The sequence below is a fragment of the Pteropus alecto genome, unplaced genomic scaffold (assembly GCF_000325575.1).
Source record: "Pteropus alecto unplaced genomic scaffold, ASM32557v1 scaffold821, whole genome shotgun sequence".
NCBI classification, from domain to species: Eukaryota; Metazoa; Chordata; class Mammalia; order Chiroptera; family Pteropodidae; genus Pteropus; species Pteropus alecto.
Genome location: NW_006431396.1, coordinates 171,239 through 184,533, shown reverse-complemented (window position 1 = coordinate 184,533; position 13,295 = coordinate 171,239). Strand labels below are relative to the sequence as shown.

The window sequence follows — 13,295 nt, the reverse complement described above, 5'->3', positions numbered from 1 at the left end:
CCAGAAAATTATATGCTGTATAATTCCATTTATATAACGTTCACAAAATGACAAAACTATAGAAATGAAGAACCGATTAGTGATTGCCAGGGGACAGGGATGGAAGTGGGGTACAATAGGAATGAATGAGAATACAGAGAGGTAGCACAAAGACGTTCTTTTATGGTGATAGAACAGCTCTGTATCTTGACTGTGGTGATGAGTACATAAAATTATACACGAAATAAAATTGCATAGAACCAACACACACACACACACACGCACACGCACACACACACACTGATTAAGAAGGGTGAAAACTGAACCAAGTCTGTGGTGTAGTTAAGATAAATTTACCAATGTCAAATTTCTGGTATTGACATTGTACTACACAATATAAGATATCATCATTGGGGAAGGGTTCATAGGTTTTTATCTCTGCCTAATATATATGGACCATTTCTGCAACTTCCTATTTTAAAATAAAAAAGTTTTTAAAAAAGAATCAAGACATTACAAATAAGCTTAAAATCCCCTTTGGTCACTATCCCTGATTTCATTCACTTCTCCTACACCCCAGAAGTAACTACTGCTATGAGTTTAGTATATATCCTTTCTTAATTGTTTTTCTTCAATCTTTGTTTCTTTATTGGACCAAGGTTCCTGACCAGTATACAGTGATGTATTTACTAAACAGAGACCTGTGCAAAAATTACATACTATCCATTTGGGTAGGTTTTCATTATACTTTGCCTATTGATGGAATAGTTCTATTTAGTGCTATCATCGTCATCTTTTTTGCCTTCATCCTTATCCCTTTCTTCATCAATATCTTCCAACTCTCCTCCTCCTCCTCTTCCTCCTCCTCCTTCTCTTCTTCCTCTTCTTCCTCTCCCTCCTCTTCTTCTTCCTTGTCCTCTTCTTCCTCTTCTTCTTCCTCTTCCTCTTATTTCTCTTCTTCCTCTTCTTCCTCTTCATATTCCTTTTCCTCTTCTCCCTCTTCTTTCTCCGTCTCCTCCTCCTCCTCCTCCTCTCCCCCCCTTCTTCATCATCCATGTCAGGAAACAAGTGGCACTGAATAGATTTGAACAAATATCATCTTTGATGACTTCTTCTAATTAATCTGCACCTGCATTAGAATGGTCAGTAAACCAGGTAAAGAAGATATCTCTGGTTCCTCATACTGTTTCTTTCTGCTGGCTTTATTTTGCATTTGACTTGAAAGTTTCATCGAATCCTTTCCAGATTTCCATTTGGTTTCAGTGGACTTTAAAGATGGATCACCACTCTCATTCAGATGAAATTCTCTGGAGAGGACTTTATTGTCATCAAAATAAAAATCTGTTCTGTGACCTGATTTAATATCTTCAAATTCTGTCACTTCAATTCCTGTCAAATAATGCAACCCCTCTTAATCCTCTTCCCCAAGCAGTGCAGACTCTTGTTGATGGTTGACAAATGTCCTTACCAAAAAATTTGGGATTTTGGCGATCAGTTCTGAAAAAATAGTTGGCGGAGTTCATTATATTTCTACTTTCGAAATCTCCTCACTATTCATTAAATCTGTCTATTTTCGTTTTATACTTCATCAATATGTTCAATTGCTTGTTCTTTTTCTGAGGTCTTGTTGGTCCCATCATGGTTCGAGTTGAGCTCTTTTTTACTGACTTTGGTTGCCAGCACTGATATGGTGCTACTCCGGGGTGGAAACGGCAGTGGGGACAAGGAGAGAAGGGAAGGCGAAGTGGGCAGACAGCAGCTTCTGCTCATGCCACACACATGGGCAATCACTCAGTTTAGCTGCCTCCTCCCAGGAGGACCTAGAGCAGTGTGACGGCCCTGGCCTGGGCTTCTGCTTATGAAGAGCAGGCGGCTGGGCTCCCTCCCTCAAGCTCCTCATTTCAGCTTCCTTCTCATTCTCCCAGGACCACCTCCTCCTCCCCCATAATTATTTTTTTTATTTTATGCACAGATACGTGTACTCATAAAAATATGTAAATATATAGTATTATTTTGTATGCTTTTTACATAAGTGTTATATGGTTTGTGTCATTCTGTAACTCCCTTTCTTTACTCAGTGTTATATTCTGAGGATATATTCATATTGATAAATATAGCTTTAATTTATTGTGACTGCTCTATTGTATTCCATTGAATATACCACTTTTATCTTTATTTTACTTTTTAAAAAATTTTGTTTTATTAGTTTCAAGTATGCAGGACATTGGTTAGACATTTATATAGTTTACAAAATGATCTCCTAATTGCTCTTTCTCACTTTGGGCTCTCCACCTAGCCATTACATTACTGCTGACTGCATTCCCTATGCTGTGCTCCCCATCCCCGTGACCATCTATCAACTACTAATTTATACTTCTTTAACCCTTCACCTTAACTTGAGGTTAATAACATAAATTTCAGGTGTACAACATTGTAATTCGAAATCTGTGTACTCTATTGAGTGCTTACCACCAAAAGTCTGGCCTCCTTTTGTTACCATATATTTGACCCCCTTTACCAATTTACCCTACCCCCTCCCCCTTCCCCTCTGGTAACCACTATTCTGTTGTCATTATATATGAGTTTGTTTCATTAGTTTGTTACTTTTTGTTTTATAATCTACACATTAGTAAAATCATTTTTTTTTGTCATTTGCCATGTGACTTAGTTCACTTGGCATGATACCCTCAAGATCCATCTATATTGTCACCAATTGCAGTATTTCATCTCTTTTATGGCTGAATAGTATTCATTATATATCTATCTCACACCTTCCTTATTCATTCATCCACTGACAGACACACAGGTTTTCTCCATATTTTGGCTATCGTAAATAATGCTACAATGAACACAGGGGTACATATATGTTTATAAATTAATGTTTTCAGATTTTTCAGATAAATACTCAGAAAAGGAATTGTTGGATCATATGTTAGTTCTATTCTTAATTTTTTGAGGAACCTCTATAGTGTTTTCCATAGTGGCTGCACCAACTTACATTCTCACCAACAGTGTACAAGAGATCCCTTTTCTCTACATCTTCTTCAACATTTAGTTCTTATATATTTTTTCCCTTTCATCTTTTTTTGTTATTTTTTATTTTCAATTACAGTTGACATATTTATTACAATATTATTGACTATATTCACTATGCTATACTTTATAATAGCCATTCTAACAGGTGTAATGTGATATCTCATTATGGTTTTGATTTCCATTTCTCTAATAACCAGTGATGTTGAACATCATTTTACATGCCTGTCGGCCATCTTCATGTCTTCCTTGAAAAAATGTCTATTCAGATTTTCTGCCATTTTTTAAATCAGATTGTTCATTTTTTTTTGTTGTCAAGTTGTATGAGTTCTTTATATATTTTGGATGTTAGCCCCTTATCAGAGGTATTATTTGCTACTATCTTCTCCCATTTGGTTGGTTGCCTTTTTGTTTTGTCGATGGTTTATTTTGCTGTGCAAATTTTTAGTTCGATGTAGTCCTACTTGTTTATTTTTGCTTTTGTTTCCATGGTCTTTATAGTCAGATTCACAAAATACCTCTGAGATCAATGTCCAGAAGATTTGTGCCTATGTTTTCTTATATATATTTTATGGTTTTGGGTCTTATATTCAAGTCTTTAATCCATTTTGAGTTAATTTTTGTGTATAGTGTAATATAGTGGTCTAGTTTTATTCTTTCGTATGTGGTTATCCAGTTTTCTCGACAACATTTGTTGAAGTTTTTTTTCCCCTCAATTTTATATTTTTGGCTCTATTGTCATAAATTAGTTGCCCATAAATCTGTAGGTATTTTTTTTCTGAGCTCTCAATTCTGTTCCATTGGTTTGTGTATCTGTTTTTCTTCTAATATCACACTGTTTTGATTACTTTAGCTTTGAGTATAGTTTGAAATTAAGGAGTGTGATACTGCCAGCTCTGTTTTTTTCTCCCCCTCAGGATGCCTTGGCTATTTGGGTTCTTTTGTGGTTCCATACAAATTTTAGGAGTTTTTGTTCTATTTCTGTAATAAATGCCACTGGAATTTTGATAGGGATTGCATTGAATCCGAAGATTGCTTTAGGTAATATGGACATCGTAAAAATGTTAGGTTTTCCAATCCGTGAAAATAAAATATCTTTCCATTTCTTTGTGTCTTCTTCAATTTCTTTCAACAATGTAGTTTTCAGTATACAGGTCTTTCACCTCTTTTGTTTAGTTTATTCCTAGGTATTTTATTATTTCTTTTTCAATTATAAATGCGATTATTTTCTTCATTTCTCTTTCTGATATTTTGTTGTTAGAATATAGAAACACAACAGATATTTGTATATTGATTTTGTATCCTTCAACTTTACTGTATTTGTTTATTATTCCTAATAGTTTTATGGTAGAGTCTTTAGTTTTTTCTACATATAAAATTATGTCATCCACAAATAGTGATAGTTTTACTTCTTTCTTTTCAATTTGGGTGCTCTGGTTATGACTTATAGTACTATGTTGAATAACAATGGCAAGAATGGGGATTATTATCTTGCTCTTGATCTTAGAGGAAAATCTTTCAGTTTCTCACCATTATGATTTGAGCATTGGGTTTGTCATATATGGCCTTTATTATGTTGAGGTACTTTCCTTCTATATCCATTTTATTGATAGTTTTTTTATCATAAATGGATGTCATATCTTTTTATATATCTATTGAGATGATCATGTGATTTTTATCTTTCATTTTGTTTATGTAGTGTATCACATTGATTGATTTGAGAATGTTGAACCATCCTTGCATCTCTGGAATGAATCCTACTTGAACGTGATATATAGTCTTCTTAATGTATTGTTGCATTCAGTTTACTAGTATTTTGTTGAGGATTTTTGCATCTATGTTCATTAGAGACATTTGCCTGTAATTTTCTTTTTTTGTGTGATGTCCTTCCATGGTTTTAGTATCAGGGTAATGTTGGTCTCATAAGATGAGTTAGGAAGCATTTCTGCATCTTTAACTTTTTGGAAGAATTTAGGAAGGACGAGCATTAAATCTTCTTTGAATGTTTGGTAGAATTCACCAGTGAAGCTACCTAGTCCTGGATTTTTGTTTTTGGAAGATTTTTTTATTACTGTTTCAATTTCTTTACTAGTGATTGCTCTGTACACCAAAATTAATTTTAGACTGTAATAAAGAATGAAAAGCATTTATTTGAGCAAAAGGAGCTACAGCCTGAGAGACACAGATCCAGGTAGCAACCCAAATGGTGTTCCCCTGAGATAAAGGTCCCACCCAGATTATCAGTTAGGTCCATTTTATATAAACGAGGTATCCAAATTGTGCAGTTCTGATTGGATGGGACAGGTCTTAGGTCTGTAGTAGAAAGATAAAACCAGTGTTTCTCTGCAGTGGTTGACTTAGACAGTGTAAACAAATGGGGCATAGTGCAGGAAGCTGAGAGTTTAGTCTGAGGTATACAGAGTACTTGAGGAGCCCCTGTGAGCAACTGACCACTAGGCCTTTATTATTTATAAAATTTGGGCCCTCATTTGACCATGGGGCATCCATCTCAGCAAATGAATTCCTTCTTGGGATTCACATTAAATAGATCCTTCCTCTTGGGATCCACAGCTCTAGTCAGGATTTATAAATCTTCATGATTCAATCTAGGAAGATTGTATACTTCTAAGCATTTGTCCATTTTTTCTAGGTTTCCCATTTGGTGGCGTATAGGCTTTCATAGTATTCTTGCATAATCCTTTGTATTTCTGTGGCATCCATTGTAATTTCTCTTTCATTTCTGATTTTGAGTCTTCTCTCCCTTTTCCTTAGTGAGTCTAGCAAAAGGCTTGTTAATTTTGTTTTATCTTTTCAGAGAACCAGTTCTTTGTTTCATTGGTTTCCTGTTGTCTTTTTATTCTCTATTTCATTTATTTTTGCTCTGATTTTTATTATTTCCTTCCTTCTACTGACTTTGGGCTTCATTTGTTTCTAGTTCCTTAAAGTGCGATATTAGATTTTTTTTCTGAGATTTTTCCTCTTTCTGGAAGTAGGCCTGTATTACTATAAACTTTCCTCTCTGTATATCTCTTTTGCTGCATCTCAAATATTTTGGTATGTCATATATTCATATTTGTTTGTCTTTATATATCTTTTGATTTCTTCTTTTATTTCTTCATTGACCCAATAGTTTTTCAGTAACATGTTGTTTAATCTTCACATATTTTGACTTTCCAGCTATCTTCTTATAGTTCATTTCTAGTTTCATACCACTGTAGTCAGAGAGGATGCTTAGAATGATTTCAATTTTCTTAAATTTATTGGGACTTATTTTGAATCTCAACATATGATCTATCCTTGAGAATGTTCCATGTGCACTTTAGAAGAAGAATGTGTATTCTGTCATTTTGGGATGGAAATTTCTATGAATGTCGATTAAGTCTATGAGGTCTAATGTGTCATTTAAGGCCAATGTTTTCTTGTTGACTTTTGTTCTGGATGAGCTATCCATTGGTGTCGGTTGGGTATTAAAGTCTTCTACTATTATTGTATTGCTGTCAATTTCTTCCTTTAAGTCTTTTAATAATTGCTTTATATATTTTGGTGCTCCTAGGTTGGCTGCAATCTGTTAATAACTGTTATGTTTTCTTGACAGAGTGTCCCCTTTTCCATTATAAAGTATCTATTGTTGTCTCTTGTCACTTTTTTTTTTGTCTTGAAATCTGCTTTGCCTGATGTAAGTATTGCTACACCAGCTTTTTTTTCCCTCTCTGGATACCATTTCCTTGGAATATCATCTTCTACCTCTTCATATTGAGCCTATGTTTGTCTTTGGAGCTGAGATGGGTCTTCTGAAGGGAACATATAGTTGGCTCTTGTTTTTTAATCTATCCAGCTTCTCTGTACCTTTTGATGGGTGAGTTCAGTTCATTTATATTTAGGGTGATTATTGATATATGAGGTGTTACTTCAGCCATTTTATTTTTTGTTTTCTGGTCCATATTTTCATTGTTTCTTTTCCCTTGCGCTTCTGTCTGTTATTTGAGTTCATTAGTTTTATTATGTTTTCCTCAATTTCCTTTTTTTATGGTTTCTGTCTCAGTTCTGGATTTTTCTTTCGTGGTTACCATGAGGTTTGCAAAGATGTCTGATAGATAAAATTGTCCTTTTCCTTCTAATAGCATCTTATCTTCATTTGCTTATAAATGTCAGTTCTTTTCCTCCTCCCCTTTTATGTTTGTTGTCACAGATTATTTCCTTTTATGTTATGCATTTATTACTACACCCAGTAGCTATAGTTATTTTAATGCTTTTTTTCCCCTTTAGGCTTTATGTTATAATTGTTTATGACCCTATTCTGAAATAGAGTTGTATTTTCTTGCTTCTGTCTGTCTTTTTGTCACCTTACTCAGAGTTTTGTATACTTTTGTCTTTTTGTTTCAAGTAGAAGAGCTCTTTTCAATATTTCTTATAATACAAGGCTTGTGCTGGTAAAGTCCTCCAGCTTTTGTTTGTTTGGGAAAGTGTTCATTTCTCTTTTATATCTAGGATAACTTTGCTGTATATATTATTCTTGGTTGGTGTTTTCTCTCTTTCAATATTTCGAATATGTGATTCCACTCTCTTCTGGCCTGCAGAGTTTCTACTAAGAAAATTTACGATAATCTGATGAGGTTTACTTTGTAGGTTACTGTCTTTTTTCCCTGGATGCCTTGAGAATTCTTTCTTTATAATTAACTTAAGATGGTTTTAATATAATGTGTTTTGGTAAAAGTCTTTTGGCTTTGAAATAATTAGGTGTTCTGTTAGCTTCTTGAACCTGAATGACCAGTTTCTTCCCTGGGTTTGAGAAGTTCTCATCAGTTATTTCTTTCAATAAAGTCTGTTCCCTTCTCCCTCTCTTTTCCTTATGGGATATCTATTATCCTTATGTTGTTCTTTCTAATGAAGTCAGATCTCATAGAGTTCTTTCATTTTTTAAAAAAATGTTAATTCTGTCTCTCTTCTTCCACCTGAATCATTTCTATATTTCTGTCTTCAAGTTAGCTAATTCTCTCTTCTATATGTTCTACTCTATTTCCAACACTTTCTAATGCATTCATCACTTCATTTATTGAGTTCTTCAGCTCCAGAATTTCTGTTTGGTTCTTTTTTATAGTTTAAATCTCTTTGGAAAAGTACTCCTTTTGTTCATTAATTTTATTCCTGAGTTCATTGAACTGCCTTTCTGAGTTTTCTCGTATCTTGTTGAGTTTCCTCATAACTGCTCTCTTGAATGCTCTGTCATTTAAATCACAAACTTCCATGACTTGGAGTTTGGTTTCCGGAGACTTGTAATTATCTTTTTGTGTTACCGTGTTATCTTGGTTCATGTTACTTGATGTATTATTCCTCTGCCAGGGCATTTGAACTACTGGGCTCTTTTCTTTTTTAGGTACTGTTTTGATCTTAACAATTAAGCAGGTCTTTCTTTTGTTTTCCAGTAGATGGTGCTATAGCACAAGTTTTTGTTTTCTCTTACCTGCACAGCTCGTGCCTCTGGGATCATGGTGGAGGGGGTGTCATTATTGTCATGGAAATTGACTCCTAGGTGACCAGGTTGCTGAGTGTCTCCACTGTGTCTGGGTTGCCTCAGCCTTGGGGCACCACCATCGTGATGTAGGGTGGTGTGGTGGGTGGAGAAGAGCTGAGTTTGCAAACCAGCAGCAGTGCCTCCGTCTTAGTAATGGCTATAGGCACCACTGTGTTGTTAGAGGCATCTCTGCTGCCTCTGCTGGGTTCTGCCGCAATGGTGGGAACCAGCTTCTCGGGCACCAAGGCTGTTTCTGCCCCTGTTACCCTTCACTGGACTGTAGTGTGGGGGCTGCACCTGACCCTTCCATTGCTACCATGTTGACTGAGGTTGTAGCAACATCAAACTGTGTCTGTGGATACTGTCTTTGTCCTTTCCCCATTCTACCTCCCCTACGCATTCCAATATGCCCACATTCAGGTGTACTGATGCAAGGATCTCTCAGGCATGTTTGTGTGTTGGGCAGAGGAAACTTTTTTGAATTATAGTTGTCCAATTTGTTATAAATTTAAGGGGTCATCTCTCCCCATCATGATACTGACATCAGAAAAGCTGTTTTCAAATTTTTACATTGTAGAAAATATTCTTGTATATGTCTGCCATTACACATATGTGTTTTTCTCGAGGGAAGAAATGGAATTTGTGTGTTATAGGTTATTAACATTTTCAATTTTACTAAAACTGCCAGATTATACCCCAAAGTGGCTGTACCAATTTAGACTCCTGCGCCCTTGTTAAAATTAGAGCTTATCTTCCAAATGTAACCTATATAAAATCAATCTACCTCATGGCAGTGTCAGCATGGTGTCAATGTCCAAATAAATATTTGTCTAAAATCCAAAAAGAAATGTAAAAATATTACATTTTATTTTTTCTCTTAATATGCCTTTTACAACACACAACAAACTATCTTTTAAAAAATAATTTCATACATTTACTTCCCAACATTCCCACTTATTATGGCATAGCAGATACTCCAATCTCTTTCTATCTCTCTCAAAATTACCTAAAACACTCCTATCTAGCCTAAGTTAATTTTTTCTACTTTTAGTAATGTCTAACCTTTCCAGTGTAAATCAAACAAATCCTGGCTTGTTTCATTTCTCTCTCTTAACCATTATCCTAATCTTTGGAACAAAGTCCAGGAACAGAGTGTGCAAGGACAGAATTCTCTTTAGTGGATGTGTGAGGAGTAGAGGTTGTAAATACTTCTTGTAATTCTTTTTCCTATCATACGTGCTTGTGCATAATGCAAGATTAGTCTGAAGTTTGAACTTTAAGCAGGAAGAATGTCTTCCCACAAGAGGAGTTTTAAAATTCCTCTCTTATGTACACAGTACACAGAAGAATGTAGATACTGAAGAAAAGAAAACAGCTTCCAGGGTGAAAACAGATAAGAAGTGCTCAGATCAGAACAGCTGCAGAAAGCAGTATTAATAAAACCCTTTCTACTTATGATTCTTTTACTCATACAGTTTCTGCTTTAATAATTCTGAGCCCTTCAAGCAGGTTTTTCAATATTTCCATGGTTGGTTAATAGATATTTCTAGAGTTCTTCCTGTGTGTAAAGTTTAATATTGTCTAGTTTGTGAGAGAGGCAGAGCAAGCATAGAAGATGCAGTAGATATCGTGTCTGCTCTTTGGGACCTTTTAGTTTAGTTTCAGAGCGTCATTGTGGTATTGTGGTTAAGAGTACAGACTCCAAGGTCAAACTGCACAGGTTACATGACTTCACCACATATTTGTGTGACCTTGGATAAATCATTTTAGCTCTCTGAATCTCATTTTCCTCATTTACAAAAGTAATAATAGTACCTATCTCATAAATCTTTTCTGAGAGAAACAGTTTTTCCTATTCCTGGTATCCCGTATGTGAAGAGAAAACAAAAATATACCTGTCTTTTCTATGATCCTCATTCACTCCTCCATCAGGGAAATACAAATCAAAAACACAAGAGATACCCCTTCACACCCACAAGGATGGCCATAATTAATTTTTTTTTACTATGAGAACATCACATAAGTTTATTTTAAAATTTTTAAAAATAGAAAATAACAAGTGTTAGCAAGGCTGTGGAGAAATTGGAACCCTTGTACATTGCTGGTGGGAATGTAAAATACTGCAACCACTGTGGAGAACATTTTGATGATTCCACAAAATGTTAAACATAGAGTTACCATATGATACAACAATTTGTATTCCTATCTATATATACAAAAGAAGTTAAAACAGGTTTTCAAACAAAAACTTGTACATGAAAGTTTATAAGATTCCTATTCATAGTAGCCAAAACAGGGGAATAAACAAAATGTGGGCTATCCGTACAATGGCATATTATTCAGCTTTAAAAAGGAATATAATTTTAATACATGCTACAATATGGGTAAATCTTTTTTTTTTTTTTTTTTAGGCAAGGTAACCCTTGGTTGACCTCACAGATGGCAAGGACCTTGTCAGCTTACGATCTCTTATTTTCTATTTTTTATTTTTTATGCCTACGGCACCTGGTCTTCCTAGGTGGTCTCCCATCCAAGTACTAACCAGGCCCAACTCTGCTTAGTTTTTGAGATCAGACAGGATTGGGCTTGTTCAGGGTAGCATGGCCATAGACAATATGGGTAAATCTTGAAGATATTATGTTGGTGAAATAAGCCAGACACAAAAGGACAAATATTGTATGATTCCATTTATATTATATATTTTATATGTTTACATTATATTAAGAAAAAGTGTATTTACATAGCCCAACTTTCTTTTCTCTTCTTGGGAGCTAGACTGTTCAGGAAGCATGCAACACAGCAAAGCGTGAAATTTAGTGTAGCCTGGTAACTTTGGAAAGAGAGGGTACAGAGGGGAAAAGGAAGAGGGAAGAGAATCTAAGACTCAAAGCATTTTGCTACTGTGGGACTTTGGAGGCAAGCTCACCTGCGAACCAGGTGGAGGTTGGGGAAAATTAAGTCTAAATGTTCCAAAAGTTTAATTCAGAGCAACTCTGAAACTGTGTGTGTGTGTGTGTGTGTGTGTGTGTGTGTGTGTGTGTGTGTGTTTTCTCCATGGTAATCCTACAGTGGAAATTCCAACCAAATGTTAAAAATAAGCAAGAGTCTTAGAGAGACAAGTACAACATAAACAGGTGATAGCCTATCATAATATATGCTCTTGCAACGGCAGACCCGTCTGAAAGATCTCCTGAGGTAATTTGTGTGAAAGGAGCCAACCTGCAACAGTAATGGGCAAGAAGTGGTTAAGTAGCAACAACAGGGCTCCTGCTTTCTGGGGTAATTGGGGTGACATTTTACTGCAAGAATCCTACCATCTATATCTCTGCAAAGTGTGGTGTTGATTTCGCTTTGGATTCCAAGAAGGGAATTTTCCTGGCAAACACAGCTAAAAATGTTACTCCCAGTGTCATGTTGTATAGAAAAATACTAACCCCACAGAGAAAATTAGCCACAAAAAAAAGGACAATATGAACACAGACCCAGGACACTAAAATCAAAGAGACAGAACCACAGCCTCACGCAGCCATTGCTCACACTATATAGAGAATTACTAGACGGAAACAAAGTCTTCCATAGAAAACCTGCCACACTACTCTTAGTAATGGACTCCTTTGGCTTGGCCTAAGATTGCTCTATCTGTGGATTATTTTGTAGCAGCCTTTCTGGGTGATGCCTAGATTTTCAATCTCTTCCAATTCATTGGATTGAGACTCAGTGGGTCTTTCTGACCTCATCTCACACCAATTTTAATTTCTAAATTTTGCTTAAATCAAAGATAGGCAATTAGAATGGGTAAGCTAGCTGGTGTTTTATAGAATGGTTTCCTTGAAGCAGAAGTAAAGGTCTTTTACTTATTACTTAACTGTTTCTGTCACTAAGGGTGAATTGGAAACCCTGTAGTAATGTTACATCACTACTGAAGAGCCCATAATACCAGAGGCTGGTACAGGGACTATCACAAAGCTCAGCTACTGAGAGCCACTGACAACTTTTTAGAGGTATGGCTGAAAGCAACCAGCAGCAATAGCAGACAAAACCTTCTGTTGATGGAAGTCTTCTGTGAGGGCAGCAGCTAAATGCTGGGGCTTGGGAGACTAACATCAAGAGAGACTACTGATACTTCAATATACCTCTAAATGAGACCTTGATCAATTTCTCTTAACCTCACTAAGCACCAATTTCCCCCCATCTAAACATAAGAGTACTTACCTCATAGGTTTGTTGTGAAATTTAATTGAGATAAAACATGCAATTAACCTTGCTTAAAGCTTGGTACATAGTAAACACCAATGGTTATTATTATCATTATTTCACTAGCAAATTTAGTAGAGCTGAAGGCTTTGAAACCCTGGCGGGGAACTTGAGCCAGCCATAGAGACCTTGAATTGTAACCTGGCCTTCAGATTCCTCATCAGGAGGGTGGGACCAGGAATAAGAGCGTTACACTTGGCACAAGTCCAAACTGCATGACTGCACAAACACTGTAACTGTTCTGTATTCAGACACATTTGAAAGATTTTTCCAGCATAAATTTCTAAATGTGCTGCTTGTTTTGTAATTTAATCTAGGGCAGCAGCAGCAGTGCTATCATTATTTACATTTCTGCCTTTCGGTCTTGGATCCAAGATATTTGCAGCAGTATGAATTGGCTAATAACAAAATTCTTCTCTGGAAAAAAGCATTTCACATTACTTTCTTTTATACCTGTAAGCAAATAAATATTAATAATCTTTTACATTGATTTGTTTCTGGGACATTGGGTCAAAAA

At 35.7% G+C, this 13,295-nt stretch overlaps 2 pseudogenes; both read right to left on the bottom strand.

The window, feature by feature from the left end:
• Window positions 1-856: 856 nt before the first annotated feature.
• LOC102877704 lies at window positions 857-8,500 on the bottom strand (annotated as a pseudogene).
• A 2,517-nt stretch (window positions 8,501-11,017) lies between these two features.
• LOC112471008 lies at window positions 11,018-11,136 on the bottom strand (annotated as a pseudogene).
• Between the last annotated feature and the right edge of the window lie 2,159 nt (window positions 11,137-13,295).